The sequence below is a fragment of the Pseudophryne corroboree genome, chromosome 10, assembly GCF_028390025.1.
Source record: "Pseudophryne corroboree isolate aPseCor3 chromosome 10, aPseCor3.hap2, whole genome shotgun sequence".
Taxonomy (NCBI): Eukaryota; Metazoa; Chordata; class Amphibia; order Anura; family Myobatrachidae; genus Pseudophryne; species Pseudophryne corroboree.
In genome coordinates, this window is record NC_086453.1 from 270232215 (window position 1) to 270247000 (window position 14786).

Here is a 14786-nt window from a genome sequence, read left to right on the forward strand (position 1 = left end):
GCTTATACATAATGCCCACAGTAGTAGCAACCTTTTATAAAATGGCCACAGAAGTGCCACTTATATATAATGCACACAGTGGTAGCGTCCTTATACATAATGCCCCCCAGTAGTAGCATCCTTATACATAATGCCCCCCAGTAGTAGCGTCCTTATACATAATGCCCACAGAAATACAGCTTATACAAAATGCCCCCCATAGTAGCATTCTTATACATAATGCTACCAGAAGTGCCATTTATACATAATGTCCCCCAATAGTTGCATCTTTATACATAATGCCCACAGAAGTGCCACAGTGCAGCTTACACATAATGCCCCTTAGTAGTAGCGTCCTTATACATAATGTCCCCCAGTAGCAGCATCCTTATACATAATGACCCCCAGTAGTAGCATCCTTATAAATAATGACCCCCAGTAGTAGCATCCTTATACATAATGCGCCACAGTAGTAGCATCTTTATACAAAATGCCCCCCAGTAGTAGCATCCTTATATGTTATACCCCCAGTAGTAGTATCTTCATGCATAATGCCCCCAGTAGTAGCATCCTTATATGTTATGCCCCCCAGTAGTAGCATCCTTATATGTTATGCCCCCCAGTAGTAGCATCCTTATACATAATGCCCCCCAGTAGTAGCGTCCTTATATATAATGCCCCCCGGTAGCAGCATCCTTATACATAATGCCCACAGAAGTGCAACAGTGCCACTTACACATAATGCCCACAGTAGTAGCATCCTTTTATAAAATGCCCACAGAAGTGCCACTTATATATAATGCACACAGTGGTAGCATCCTTATACATAATGCCCCCCAGTAGTAGCATCCTTATACATAATGCCCCCCAGTAGTAGCATCCTTATAAATAATGACCCTCAGTAGTAGCATCCTTATACATAATGCCAACAGAAGTGCCATTTATACATAATGCCCCCCAATAGTTGCATCTTTATACATAATGCCCACAGAAGTGCCACAGTGCAGCTTACACATAATACCCCTCAGTAGTAGTGTCCATAATGTCCCCCAGTAGTAGCATCCTTATACATAATGACCCCCAGTAGTAGCATCCTTATAAATAATGACCCCCAGTAGTAGCATCCTTATACATAATGCTCCACAGTAGTAGCATCTTTATACATAATGCCCCCCAGTAGTAGCATCCTTATATGTTATACCCCCCAGTAGTAGTATCTTTATGCATAATGCCCCCAGTAGTAGCATCCTTATGTTATGCCCCCCCAGTAGTAGCATCCTTATATGTTATGCCCCCCAGTAGTAGCATCCGTATACATAATGCCCCCCAGTAGTAGCGTCCTTATATGTAATGCCCACAGAAGTGCTGTTTATATATAACACCCCCCAGTTGTAGCATTCTTATACATAATGCCCACAGAAGTGCCACTTATACATAACAACCACCAGTAGTAGCATCCTAATACATAACGCTTCCCAGTAGTAGCGTCCTTATACATAATGCCAGCCAGTAGAAGTGCCCTTTTACATAACGCCCCCCAGTAATAGCGTCCTTATATATAAAGCCAACAGAAGTGCCGCTTATACATAACAGCTCTCTGTAGTAGCGTCCTTACACATAAGGCCCCCAGTAGTAGCATCCTTTACATAATGCCCCCCAATAGGAGCGTTCATAATGCACACACACACACACACACACACACACACACACACACACACACACACACACACACACACACACACACCACCACCCCCACCATAAACACACACACAACACATACACCCCCCCAACATACACACATTTCTCTCTCACCCTCCACTTACCTAAGTTTGGCTGGCCGCCACTGTTTATTCTACCTCTGTACAGCAGCCTGGCCCCATGTAGTTCTGCCCCCTCCATCCTGTGTAGCTCCACCCCCTCTTTGAACACGCAAACTGCCACTGTCACAGGTGAGAGGGAGTAGGGTTTCATGCTGCTAGCATCGCTGCCTGTCATACAATGACAGGCACAGCAGCTGACAGCTGCAGGGGAGACAGGCAGAGCAGCAGGGATGCAGAGCAGGGAGAGCACCTCTCCAGCCTGGCGCCTCCCTGCTTTGCATCCCTTCACTGAGCGGGTAGTGCCAGGCCTGATTGTAACCCACCATTGCTGTATCACACTCCTTCTGTGCTTATGTAACCCACCATTACTGTGTCACACTCCTTCTTTGCCCGTGAAACCCTCTTTTGCTATGTCACACTCCTTATGTGCCTGTGTAACCCAACATTGCTGTGTCACACTCCTTCTGTACATGTGTAACCCACCATTGCTGTGTCACACTCCTTCTGTGCATGTGTAACCCACCATTGATGTGTCACATGCCTCTTGTGCGTGTGTAGCCCACCATTGCTGTGTCACACTCCTTCTGTGCATGTGTAACCCACCATTGCTGTGTCACACTCCTTATGTGCCTGTGTAACCCACCATGGATGTGTCACATTCCTCCTGTGCCTGTGTAGCCTACCATTGCTGTATCCCACTCTTTCTGTACCCGTGTAACCCACCATTGCTGTGTCACATTCCTCCTGTGCCTGTGTAGCCTACCATTGCTGTGTCCCACTCTTTCTGTACCTGTGTAACCCACCATTGCTGTGTCACACTCCTTCGGTGCCTGTGTAACCCACCATTTCTGTGTCACACTCCTCCTGTGCAACCCACCGTTGCTGTTTCACACTCCTTCGTTGCCTGTGTAGCCCACCATTGCTGTGTTACACATGCATGCTGCACTGGAAGTCTAATCTATGACTTCCAGTGCAGACTCAAAAAAAAAAAAAATCAATAAGAAGTAAAAACTATACATTTGTTAAAAATATAGAAGAATAAAAACATTGTTGTTAAAAAAATGGAACAAATGCATTTTTTTAGCAACAAAACAATGTTTCTATTATCGGTCTGCACCATTGCTGTCATTGCCATTTCTATAATGGGTGCAAAGTGTGCGGTGCACATGGGCCCCTGTGCCCAGGGGGGCCCACACCGCACACACTGCACCCATTTTAATACTTTTCCGGAGTCCAGTGTCAGGCGCTGCAATGATGGCAGAAATCGCCGCCAAAATGGTTGCTGCACATGCGAGCGCCATGTTTCCGGAGACCTGTGTATGCGCAGTAGACCCCGGCACAATGCCGGAGTCTACAGCACTATACAGAGGAGGGTGCCCACGCGGAGGTGCACATGGGCCCCATCCTCTGCTGAAACACCCCGATTGCTGTCCTCAGTAGTCATCTGAGGACAGTTGTGATACTTTGTGATACTCCTGCTGTTCATGTTAATATGTGGTGTGGATCACAGGTCATGGCTAATGCTGACGATACTCAGTGATAGCCACTGTTGGCGGTAAACATTGATAAATAGTAAGTTACCCTAATTTGCATTATTTTACCCAAGGTTTAATAAATAAATCCTTAATTTAACAAATTAACCCTTGATAGTCATTGATCCTTATTCTCTACATGGAGCAAACAATTTATTAAAATGGTTTCTGTCACCTTCAAAATGAAGTTTAATATTACATCTGAATAAATACAAGTCCTGTGTAGCTTTATTAAATCAGAAACACTTTCAATTATGAACAAACATCACCCCTGTCAGAGCATTCAGATCTCTAATCTCAAAAACTGAAATGTCTATATTACAGATCATGTGCATAGACCAAGTTAGCATTGCTCCTACTCTACAGTGATCAGTATGTTCCTCATACATCCAAGTCATACTATAGCTGGATCTTTCACCCAGCAAACTAGCCTCTCAATTACTGCCATGTAGGCCCAGATAACGCTAGCCTGCTTATATATATATATATATATATATATATATATAAAGTTCCCACTTGCGCTCAGGAGTAATATCAAGCAGCACCTCTAGACGGACCTTCTGTTAGCAAAGGTCCAAAAACAACATATACAGTACCTGTACAATACAGATCAGGGGGCGCTCAAGGTTATAAGATGAACCTAAAATTCACCAACAATTTCATACAGATTCTTTAAAACTTTGGTTTAAAATGTTTTATCCACAAATAAAACCAATTAATCTCATGAAAATACAGCCATGTAACAACTTTTTCAAACATATACTCCTCAGACTGACAACCAGTCTGGGTACATTTCCTTGTTGATGTGAATTCATTGTACACCAATTAGATAGATCAGATGAAGGGTTCTTCAACTGATCCATCTAATTGGTGTACATTTCCATGTTTATCTTGACCTTTAATAGGATTAACTGAGACTGGCCAATCGGACTTAATCCCCTGCTGTAATGACTTAATCCCCTGCTGTATTGTTCTCTCTGTATTGTATTGCACCTGAGAACAATAGATGAAGGATTTATGTTAATAAACCATGTTGTGCCTAGGCGCAGGAAACTAGCCAAGATAACCGTGGACCCATCTGTATGTGTTGTTGGACACAGACTACCTGGACCCAGCTGTCAAGATCTGAATGCCAGTTTGAGTAAGGTTTGGCTTATGCAGACTGACCAGGGACTGCTACCATCGTGAGTCTGATGGTGATCCGATGCTGCATCCTCACCCACAGCACTTGAAGCTCGCAGATCCATGCAGGAGGCATCTATCTTCTACAGACGCCTCCTGCTGCATTTGCATTTTACTTGTACAGTATTGCAATGCCGCTTCCCTGTGCTGTGCAATACCTTACAAATCTAAATTAGTCCCTTTACTTCTTTAAACTTTCTGATGGAACCAACTTGACTTCAACTCTGCACTGGCCCTATTCATTGCCACACAAACTGACTCAGATTTGCAATATAGTGTTACTGTATGTGCAAATATATGTTCATCAGCAATATATTAGCTTATTAATTGTATGCCTACTGCAGTACGTGGTTTACACAAGCAATTCAATTTTTTGAGTTGACCAATGAGAGGGTACTAGTGTTACACAAATGTTGGAAACATGAATAATACAGCAATGATGTTCACAAACAAAACTAAGGTGGTCATTCCGAGTTGTTCGCTCGCTAGCTGCTTTTAGCAGCATTGCAAACGCTAGGCCGCCGCCCTCTGGGAATGTATCTTAGTTTAGCAGAATAGCGAATGAAAGATTAGCAGAATTGCTACTAAATAATTCCTTGTAGTTTCTGAGTAGCTCCAGACCTGCTCCTAGATTGCGATCACTGCAGACTGTTTAGTTCCTGGTTTGACATCACAAACACGCCCTGCGTTCAGTCAGCCACTCCCCCGTTTCTCCAGCCTCTCCTGTGTTTTTACCTGGCATGCCTGCGTTTTTTAGCACACTCCCTGAAAACGCCATGTTGCCGCCCAGAAACACCCACTTCCTGTCAATCACACTACGATCACTCGAGCATTGAAAAAACGTTGCTCGAGCTTGTGCAAATCTCCAAAGTTTTGTGTTAAATTACTTAGCGCATGCACGCTGTGTACCATGCGCATGCGCATTTTCCACCTAATCCCTGCATTGCGAAAAACGGCAACGAGCTAACAACTCGGAATGACCACCTAAATCCTATTTCAGATTCCAAACGTGAATTTTGTTGCATTTGGTTGGCTTGGTTAGTATCCCTCTGGGTATTAATGGGAGTTCATTTATATATGTGCCTTTACAATCACTATGTAATGGTTGTCTTGCCAGAAGAAAGTATTTCATAGTCTTTAACTGCATTCATGAAATATTATTATTATTATTATTATTATTATTATTATTATTATTATTATTGTTATTTTTATTTTTTGGTATGCATTGATTAAACTGCCATTCACTTTAATTTTGACTCCTGGGGGTAAATTTACTAAAATGGGAGTTGTATTTAAGATGGGGTGTTGCCCATAGCAACCAATCAGATTACAGGTATTATCTTCTAGAAGGTGCTAAATAAATGAGAAAGAGAATCTGATTGGTTGCTATGGGCAACATCCCATCTTGAATACAACTCCCATCTTAGTAAATTTACCCCCTGGTCTATTCAATAATTTGCTTTGTGTAGGTAGAAATTCATTTTCTTAATAAACTTAAATATATACTGTAGGAAAAAGCAGCAAAAGAATGATAATTGAGCATCGTCCAAATTCCATCCAAGGTTTCTTCCTGCTGCTTAATACAAACCCCGGTATTAACAAAAGTGGAACCATATAGTTTCCAATGCTAAACAAGTTTACTATAAAGTTCAGATGAGATACAGCACAGCTCAAAGATGAAAAAAATTAAAAATTAAACATGGAAGAAGAGAACATAAAAAAGAAAGAATAGAACCAGTACCAATAAAGGACTGTGTATCTAGTGGATAGAATGAAGAGGAGGATCAAGGATGAGAGAAGAAAGAAGCTGTGAAGGATGAGGATTTGGAATAGATGAGTGGAGTGATCGCAAAAGGGTTGTTTTGCAAATGGAATTTGATATGTGAAGATGTAGTATGCTGTTTCTGTATAAAATCAGTAGATTGTGTATTTAAAAGTTGTTTATTGTAGATAGGAAAACTGAGTCACAGTGCTCCTAATGAGGTGAGTCCAATGAGACTATCCTTTTGTATACTCTCCTGAAAGGTATACTCCCACTTGTTTGGCGTGGGAGGAGGGGGTGGGGAGAGAGGGACCAACAGTTGTGGGGTATCAGGTGATTCTTTAGGAACACCTTTACCATACAGTATGCTGCCTATTTCCGAGTTTATTTCCCCCTTTGTTGTTCTGGTGCATGATATGTCCATTTCTAGCAAGTCTCTATCAGAACAAGGGGCCTAATACAGATCTGCTCGCTCGCTAGCATTTTTCACTGCGCAGCAATCAGGTAACTACTGTGCATGCATATGCACCGCAATGCGCAGGCGCGCCATACGGTTACAAAGCGGATCGTTGTTGTGCGCTGGTTCTAGCGAAGAAACCATTCGCACAGCAGTTCGCAAGGAAATTGACAGGAAGAGGGCGTTTGTGGGTGGCAACTGACCGTTTTCTGGGAGTGGTTGGAAAAACTCAGGCGTGTCAAAGTGTTTGCAGGGCAGGTGTCTGACATCAAATCCGGGCTCGAATAGGCTGAAGTGATTGCAGCGGTTGAGTAAGGTCAGAGCTACTCAGAAACTGCACAAACTGTTTTTGTACAGGGCGGCTGCACTTTGTAACCGTACGGCGCGACTGCGCATTGCGGTGCATAAGCATGCGCAGTAGTTACCTGATCGCTGTGTAGCGAAAAATGCTAGCGAGCGAACAGATCTGAATTAGGCCCTCTGATCGCAGCGCTACAAAAACGAGCTGGCGAGCGATCAGATCTGAATTAGGCCCAATGTTCAATCCAAAGTCACAATTCAACTGTTTAAGTTGTTAAATGAAAATAGTGTAAAGCAGATAGAGTCTGAGTGAAACAATAAGGTGGCATCCCACCTAATGCATTACCTTACCTTACCCTTCTAAACATGTTTTTGTTAATCAATGTCTGATTTAGTTAAAAGTTTACAATCAAAATTAATAAATAAAAAAAACACCTTGTCAAACACATTTTTAACAAGGAAATACCATGGGAGAATGGTTGTGTTCTCTTTTTCCCCAAAACCTGTTGTTAAGTATAGAATCAAAAACAGGTTGTGCTATTGAGCATTGGTCCTAGTCCTTATCTAGAATTGTTTATTCTTGATCCAAAGCAATCTATATAGAGGGAAACATTCAAACCCTTCATACGTGAAGTAAGAAGTTCACAAGATGCTCCTGTCACCAAATTAGATAATATCTGTCAAGCCCACCTACTGTACTTAATAGATATGCAGCCAATAATGAGCAAATGCAGAGTTAGGTTTAGTATGAGATTGTAGTGGCCTGGGGGATATAGAAGACACTCAAATGGAAAAGAACAATTGCCCTAGAACTGTCCTGGAAGGAGACTTCCTGGAAAAAGATATCACTTGAGTTATTCCAAAAAGAACCATCGCTGCAGAAGAGGTTGCAGTCACTCAAGGAAGTTAGTCCAGTCAGTTTCTTGAAGTCTTTGGACATGGCTTACTTGAATCTGCAAAGATTCCATATTAGCCAATGGCATGTAATGCAGAGTGACAAAGAAAAATAGGGTATCCTGCACTGGTGACTAAATATGGTAGTTAGAAACCAGTCTAAATATTCAATTGGTTTATGCCTAGATAATATGTGAGACTGAATGGATACAGTTGGGGACACAGGAAAGAATACACCCGGGTAACACAGGAAAGAAAAATATATGTTTTATACATCTTCACCATTAGACCATTCAAGGTATTTATGCTTTATGTTATTAATAAAATTGCTCAAGGGAGACTACCTTATCCTGTCAACAGTAACCTATATATACCCTTTTCTGTTTAAGAGCAATAAACAATTAAAAGCTAAGTTTTAACTATATTAACTATGCAATGAGATTTTCAAAAGAGTGCCCCACAAAGGGATTTTTCCACTTCGGATGGCTCCTTGCCTATCATAGTGGTTCTCGAGTATCAGGTAATGCAGAGTGGAAATAAAATCTCTATACAATCATATTTTGCCACAGCAAGCCTATCACAGCTCATTTCTTCATCAGACATTCCCTTTGTGATGGCTTATGTTAGGTTTACAAGGAGCAGTGAAATCTCCTGATGGCTGAAGGAACAAGACACTACACCATGTGAAGAAGAGGCTGTGTCAGGAAAACAGCAAGTCAACCAAAGAAGTTTCCAAAGTCCTGGCAGCAAGAGAGCTCTAGCATAAGAGCTTTCTAGGTGGAGACCAGCAAGAGGCAAGATATTAGAAGAGGAGAGAGCCAAGGTTTCTTCCTGCTGCTTAATACAAACCCAGGTATTAACAAAAGTGGAACCATATAGTTTCCAATGCTAAACAAGTTTACTATAAAGTTCAGATGAGATACAGCACAGCTCAAAGATGAAAAAAATAAAAAATTAAACAAGGAAGAAGAGAACATAAAAAAGAAAGAATAGAACCAGTACCAATAAAGGACTGTGTACTGTATCTAGTGCAGGGCTGGCCAAACCGGTCCTCGAGATCTACCAACAGTTCACGTTTTCCAGGCCTCCTGGAGATCTGTAGAATTGTCAGTTAGGAATGAATGCAGCACAGTCTTAATTAGTAATGACTACACCTGTGCACCAGCTAGGTGGTCTGGAAAATGTGAACTGTTGGTAGATCTCGAGGACTGGTTTGGCCAGCTCTGATCTAGTGGATAGAATGAAGAGGAGGATCAAGGATGAGAGAAGAAAGAAGCTGTGAAGGATGAGGATTTGGAATAGATGAGTGGAGTGATCACAAAAGGGTGTTTTGCAAATGGAATTTGATATGTGAAGATGTAGTATGCTGTTTCTGTATAAAATCAGTAGATTGTGTATTTAAAAGTTGTTTATTGTAGATAGGAAAACGGAGTAACAGTGCTCCTAATGAGGTGAGTCCAATGAGACTATCCTTTTGTATACTCTCCTGAAAGGTATACTCCCACTTGTTTGGTGTGGGGAGAGAGGGACCAACAGTTGTGGGGTATCAGGTGATTCTTTAGGAACACCTTTACCATACAGTATGCTGCCTATTTCCGAGTTTATTTCCCCCTTTGTTGTTCTGGTGCATGATATGTCCATTTCTAGCAAGTCTCTATCAGAACAAGGGGCCTAATACAGATCTGCTCGCTCGCTAGCATTTTTCACTGCGCAGAAATCAGGTAACTACTGTGCATACATATGCACCGCAATGCGCAGGCGCGCCATACGGTTACAAAGCGGATCGTTGTTGTGCGCTGGTTCTATCGAAGAAACCATTCGCACAGCAGTTCGCAAGGAAATTGACAGGAAGAGGGCGTTTGTGGGTGGCAACTGACCGTTTTCTGGGAGTGGTTGGAAAAACTCAGGCGTGTCAAAGTGTTTGCAGGGCGGGTGTCTGACATCAAATCCGGGCTCGAATAGGCTGAAGTGATTGCAGCGGTTGAGTAAGGTCAGAGCTACTCAGAAACTGCACAAACTGTTTTTGTACAGGGCGGCTGCACTTTGTAACCGTACGGCGCGACTACGCATTGCGGTGCATAAGCATGCGCAGTAGTTACCTGATCGCTGTGTAGCGAAAAATGCTAGCGAGCGAACAGATCTGAATTAGGCCCTCTGATCGCAGCGCTACAAAAACGAGCTGGCGAGCGATCATATTTTGCCACAGCAAGCCTATCACAGCTCATTTCTTCATCAGACATTCCCTTTGTGATGGCTTATGTTAGGTTTACAAGGAGCAGTGAAATCTCCTGATGGCTGAAGGAACAAGACACTACACCATGTGAAGAAGAGGCTGTGTCAGGAAAACAGCAAGTCAACCAAAGAAGTTTCCAAAGTCCTGGCAGCAAGAGAGCTCTTGCATAAGAGCTTTCTAGGTGGAGACCAGCAAGAGGCAAGATATTAGAAGAGGAGAGAGCCATGGAAAAGCTCTTTTTTAAAAAGCTTACAGTGCCCTCTGTTTACCAGGTGAAGACACTACGATCAAAAAGGAAGTGCCGTGAGGGAAGCCAAAAGCAGAAAAGGCCACAGAGGCCACCTATATCCCCCTCATTCTACTCCGCTTCCACAGATGCATTCTCAATTTGTATTATGTCCTCATCACCATCTTTACTTGTACTGCTCCCCACATGTGCAGATGGTGAAGAAATGGTGGAAGGAGGCAAAAGAAGTTTCTGTTTGAGTAGAGTGTGAGAAATGTCTGACTCACACATAGCTAATGTGGATACCCCTAGACTCTCCTCAGGGATGTGTGATGTTAAGAACACGCAGTTTGTTTTACTGCCTTAGTGGTTTCAGGGTTTTTTTTACATCTCTTCTAGACTCTGTGTGAAAAGTTCTTGCATCATCATGAGAGGAGGAATATGCTTCACAAACAGTTGCAGAACCACCACTCAGAAATAAAGGCCAAGGCCTGAGCCTTTCCTTGCCACTGTGTGTGGTGAATGGCATGCTGGAAATGTATCTTTTTCTGCACCAAACTGTCCCTTTATTAGAAATGTTTTTTCTTTACCACTTTATATTGGGTTTTGATTTGAGAAGACCTGACATAGATCTGCTATGCCCTTGATCATCGGCTTTAGTAAATGATGCTGATGGACTAGTGTTGTCATCATGACTGATGGCAGCAGCTGCATAATAGTATTTGGTTGGTCTTCTCTAAACTAATTGTTATACATTTTTAAATTTGCAAATTCATGCATGGAGTCACTATAATAAAGTGCAGCAAACGGTACAAACAATAGATCTATATATATTTTTTTTCTATTTATTTTTTTAACTTGTAACTCGGTTCAAACTGCGTGAAGTCACAGGGCTTATACAGTATATGCACATGAACAGAGTACATTAGGGTAAAGCACGCCAAACAGTACAAACAACAGACCTATATCTATCTATCTATCTATCTATCTAATCTATTTTTTTATTTTTTTTAACTTGCAGCTCGGTTCAATCTGCATGGCGTCACAGGGCTTAAATATGCCTGTGAACAAAGTGTACTAGGGTAAAGCGCACCAAACAGTACAAACAATAGGCCACGGAAGGATGATGTTTCGCATTCAAGTGGAATCCGAGATGGAGAAACTGCATCTGTCATAGGGCAGGTGCAAATTTTGATGGTGCATATGATAGTGCGTCTGATGGTTTCTCAGAATCTCCATAGTAACTAAGACACCAGGGCCAGTAAAACTGCGTACAAGGAGGCAGACACTGGTTGCAACTCACTGCCAAAATGGTTGTGACACACCTGCGTTTAACTTGCCACCCTCCCATTACCTCCCACAAATGCTCACTAACTGTCAATCATTCTGCCTCCAAATGTTCTCTATGACTGCCATCTTTAATCCATTGTGACACATCTGCAATTCAACTTAGATGCATCTGCAGTACAAAAAGGATCGCTCAACTACGAAAACATCAGCATTGTGTCTGAATCAGGCCCAATATGTGTAACATCACTATATAATAATATATAATATTATAGCATTTCAAATGAAAAATGTTTTCTACAGTTATACAAGTAAGATTTTCTCTTACTACAAAATGCTAGCTGGCAGCATAGCCCACGCTTTGCAGCATTTTCCCGCACTAGAACTACTGTACATAAAGGAATACATTCTCCATGAAGAGGGCAGAGAGCATGCATGCAGTGGGACCAACATAATTCATTAAAATAAGTTTACAGACCATTTGTTGAATCATGGGGTCGAATAGGTGTTCATGTTCATGTTCTCTGTATTAAGATCACGGAAAGAGCTGTCAGTTATTTCAGAGAAAAAATGCCAGTAGAAACGGACAAAACTAGCACAACAACTGCATTACTTTCTTAGTTTACAGTAATAGTCAAAACCTGTGTTGCTTAGAAACGCCCCGCCCTTTAAGCAAACATTGCATAAAGTACAGTACGTTACATGAAAGGCACCTGCAGTGCAGACATAGGCATTCTATTGTACTAGAATAGTAAAGTGAGGCGTGGGTTTAAATAAGGAAATAAGAGGCTCTGTCTGTGTCAGCCACTCTCTTTCTCTATCATGTTTACATATACAGTAGCACTTTACCTACCCCTTACATTTGTATCTCCTTTTCTCGTTCTTACTCCTGTCTTCTTGCTGCACACTGTAAATCTACACCTGAGATCAGATGCTCGGGAAACGCTGGGAAGGGACATCATCCTCTACATTTCCTTATTATTGATCTCAGTGGCAGATTGTTATTATAAGGCAAACAATAACACCTTATAAATTCAGCCTTTCCTTGAATCATTGCTCTTGAGCCTCAGAGAGGTGATGTCGCTTCTTTGTGTCTTCTAATAACTATGACAGCAGAATGGAAAAAGAAGTAGTAGCTGCAGCTAGGTGTGGATTGAGAGAGGAGAGGACCCATGTGTATGCTCAATGTAGGCCCCCACCTCTCTGGCAGAGTCCATACTGCTCGCAATGCTGTAGATTCTGGCTTTGTGCCAGAGTCTACTACGCATGAGAACATGGCACTCGCTCAGCCTTCTCTGGCGCTGCTTCACTTCTGGCAAAGTGCATGCGTGAAGAGGGGCATTTTAAGAGAGGAGGAGGCCCGTGTGGAGTCTACTTCGCATGTGCAGATCTCCGGAAACATGACACCCTCCATGTTCCGGAGACTAATTTCACTAATGCGCATGCACAGTGGCCATTTTGGCTGTGATTTTTGCCATGGTTGCAGTGCCTGACACGGGACTCCGGAAAGGTCATTATTAAAATATGGGTGCAGTGGGGGCTCCATTGGACCCAAAGGCCCATGTGCACCTCATACTTTGCACCTATTATGGAAACACCAATGTGCGTGAACTTGGTTCATGAATGTGCAGTAATACCACCAGGTCAAACCCAGTCCACTCTCTCTGCTAGGGCTTTTTGGAGCAGCTATAACCACTCAGGCACAATATAGAATTGCCCACTTGCTTGGTATCTTCCGCCGCAGTTCATGGCAACTTGGACACCAAAGTATCAGATGGTAATTTGGTCACAATGAAGAATAGACCCTAATGTTTCATTCTATAGTCTTCTTTTTAACATTGTTGGCCCACAGATGTACATTGGAAAATCCCTGGTGGGCCCTACTGCCTGTAAGCCCCTCATGTAGGGGTCAGGATCAAGACCATGCACCCATATTATGCATTGTTACTCTAATAGAGGGACAGTAGCTACATGCATGTTTTGATGGACCATACAATAGTATTAGCCCTTTTGCCAATCAAAGTGGGTTGTCCTGACACACCCCTCTCCTCTCCTGTATAAAGGGGTCCTGTTCTTTTCAGGCTGACTATGTCCTCTCTAATGGTTGTCCAAGTCCCACTGTAGTGTCACACCGATTGAGCTTGGACCCCTACCACTGCATTCCCTGGTGGGCCCATCATGCTTTAGTCTGACACTAATTGTGAGCCTCATTTACAGTTGTATAAGCACCAATTTTTAACGATGTATTTATAAATAATCTGCACATACTGTACATATCAAAATGTGTCTGTATCTATATTTGTACAGTCTTTTATGGATGAGTTCAGTACAGTATGTGCATGAACTTTTAAGAATAGTACTCCACCCCGGAAATGACAAATAAAGAGATTTGAGGCATTCCCAGATATGTGGAGAGATTACCCTTGGAGCTAGATAAAGTGACGAAAGATAAAGTATTGACCAGTAAACTAACTGCCAATTTACAGGCTGTGTTTGGAAAATGACAGGAGCTAATTGGGTGGTAATTTATCTCTCTCAACTTTATCTCTCTCCAAGTTTTGATACATATCACCCATGGAGAGCTAGACAATAATTTTTATTGTATTGTTGCTCATTTAAATTGTTTGAAATTTAAGACTATGTATTTTGAAATAAAGTCAAATAAAGGTTATGAATTTATTGTATACAACTTGGATATTTAATGAAGACTGTCTCTTTAAATACTTACTGGATTTTCAGCCTAGTTAGCTACTAAATGATTGAGAAACTACCTTATCTATAAATAAGCCATCTCTGGGAGCCTATCCTAATATTTGTATCCTGTGCTTTTATAATCTATTCAGTGTGTCTGTGTGTATTTGCTATTTTACAAGCACTGACAGTTGCTGCATAATAGAGAAGATCTGCTCTGAAATTGATTATACGACAGCTGAGTCTGCCGTATAATACTGAAATATTAACTTGATCTGTAACTTTTAGTTTTAGTTTATTTATTGTTATGTTAGTACAGATTTATGTATTATAAACAGTTTGTGACTGGTACCAAATCCATCTGAACAAGTCATTCTTTGCTCATATATTTTTTCCATGCCATACATCGAATTTACATACAGT

At 41.9% G+C, this 14786-nt stretch overlaps 1 protein-coding gene across 8 annotated transcripts in view; it reads right to left on the bottom strand.

Annotated features, from left to right (window-relative positions):
• The window catches only part of LOC134966492 (uncharacterized), a 261433-nt gene that overhangs the window by 121159 nt on the left and 125488 nt on the right, over positions 1–14786 (bottom strand). For 3 of the 8 annotated variants that reach the window (XM_063943271.1, XM_063943273.1, XM_063943266.1), the window contains exon 1: positions 12151–12300. The exons of 2 other annotated variants lie outside the window; for them this stretch is intronic. The gene's annotated coding sequence lies outside the window, so the exon portion shown is untranslated. Of the gene's footprint in view, positions 1–12150; positions 12301–12525; positions 12855–14786 lie in introns of those variants that run through there. 3 more of the 8 variants (XM_063943272.1, XM_063943267.1, XM_063943270.1) reach the window with 2 other exon arrangements.